Here is a 2,101-nt window from a genome sequence, read left to right on the forward strand (position 1 = left end):
AATATAATTTTATCCATATCACAAAACGTAATTGCGTAAAGTGCGTCAACTAAAACTCAAAAACCACAATAATATTATATTGATATTAATTTAGAAGAAAAAAAACCAATAGTTGTGTAATTAGAATAAGTTACAGGTCCTGTCACTTGTCCTTGTGCAGGACAGGAAAATAGAATGTGTTTAAGATTACAAAAGGCCATAATTGTAATGAAGGAAATATTAAGACGAGGAGTTGAAAGAAATATGATAAAGAATAAACTAGAAAAAATAATGATGACTTAAAGATCCTAAATAAGCGAAGGAGATAATGTAAGACCATTCAAGAGTTTATGCTGCCGTTATAAAAGACAAAAGTGCTTATGAAAATATATATAATTGTTATATGAAATTGTCTATACAGTGTATAACGTTGTAATCGTGATCAGGAAATGAAAACGTTATCAAAAATGCATAGAAACAATACGAAAAATCGTTTCGTTTCACATGTAAATTTTTGATAACGTTTTCAATTCTTGATATTTATTATATATTTTCTTTTAATTCAAATATTTCTTCTAAAGCACTTCTTAACGATGTAATAATAATATTGTTTTTAAGCAATAATTTTGCCACGTTCCTGTACTGACGTTTGGGGTCTTATGTTTACAGTCGTTAGCCTATTTACGACTGCATTTTAGTTCTTTGTACTTGCGGCCTCTTCACTAGCATTTATTAAGGCGCATTGTATAGGCAATTTTTCACTATTGCCAATTTCACTTGCAACTTTTATAGCGCATACAGGCATATTTTTATACAAAAACATAATGGCTGCATACTACTTGCGTCCCAAAAAACTCGCCTACTGATAATAACCTCGGACGCAAGTTGTATGAACCGAACATAGTATGTCTGTTAAAGTGCGTTTCTAAATTATAATATTACTTTAATTTATGTTCTGAAAACATATTTGAAATCTTCATAAAATGTATCGATTGTGGCAACTATTTTTAGTTAGTAAATAATTTCTACGTAAAAAATTGCAATTTGTAATGTTTTGTACAAACAAGTTTGGTATATGCAATTTTGTAAAACTTAAACTGTACCGTGTAATTACTAGTTCATTAATTAAGACTTTATTTTGGTAGTTTATTTTTCTTTTTGACTATCACAGCATGATTAACAGCGGTTTTAAATATTTTACTCGGTTCATGAACCGTGGAGGTTTTAGAGCAAAAACACCATTACAAAATCAAAAGATAACATTTGTATAACAATGACGCATCCTTTATTTAAGACGTATTTATTATTGTTTAGCTTGGTACTTAATGAAAAGGATATTTTTTGCTTCTTCTAAACAGATATGATATAGTAACTTTTATTCGAAGAAATATTTTGAAAAAATAGAATATAATAATACGTCATTTGTCTCCAAAATGTTGTTTTCTTTCCAACCATCATGGGCCGAGTAAAACACATTCTGCGTAGTCAGGTTTTAAGCTAGATATTCGGGGGGTGTACCCGTGTATCGTAGTCGTAAGTCACAAGTCACAAGGCAAATATTTCCGACAATAATAATATCAAACACACGCAGATATATTAAGTATAACACTTGTTTTATTGTTTACCAGAAGAAAAACTAGAGAGGTGAACTAAAAAAACGCGTGTCGTATTTTTAACGACCAAGTAAGTTCACCTAGCCCTAGGTAAGAGGTATATTTTCCGCTTCGAGAAACAAAAAAAAAAACACATGTGGGAAACGTCGATACCGTATGTTTGGTTTTCGGTTTGAATAATATCATTTACGTTGGGTAAAAAAACTTCACGCCTGACGGTAAATTTCCCATTCGAAGCTGTCAATAGCCGAACAGAACACAATAGTAATAAAAAATCCGGATATTATATTGGTGTGCGGCGGACGGGACAACTGGGGGACAAGCGGTTACCGGTCCGTGAATGTTCCGACTTCGGTTCACAGAGGGCGCGGCGGTCATTTCACGTCACTGCCGCCGGCACCGGCACCACCTCCGCCACCGCACTGCCGCCGGCCCACAGCCGGCACCGCGTACAACACAATAATACCACTATACAGTATACCTACACAGAAACAGATCAGTATGTCCGC

This window comes from Adelges cooleyi, unplaced genomic scaffold, assembly GCF_023614345.1.
Source record: "Adelges cooleyi isolate 19-005CV unplaced genomic scaffold, UGA_ACOO_1.1 ACOO_flye_CR_arks_rails_tigmint_CR_PRNA_9, whole genome shotgun sequence".
Taxonomy (NCBI): Eukaryota; Metazoa; Arthropoda; class Insecta; order Hemiptera; family Adelgidae; genus Adelges; species Adelges cooleyi.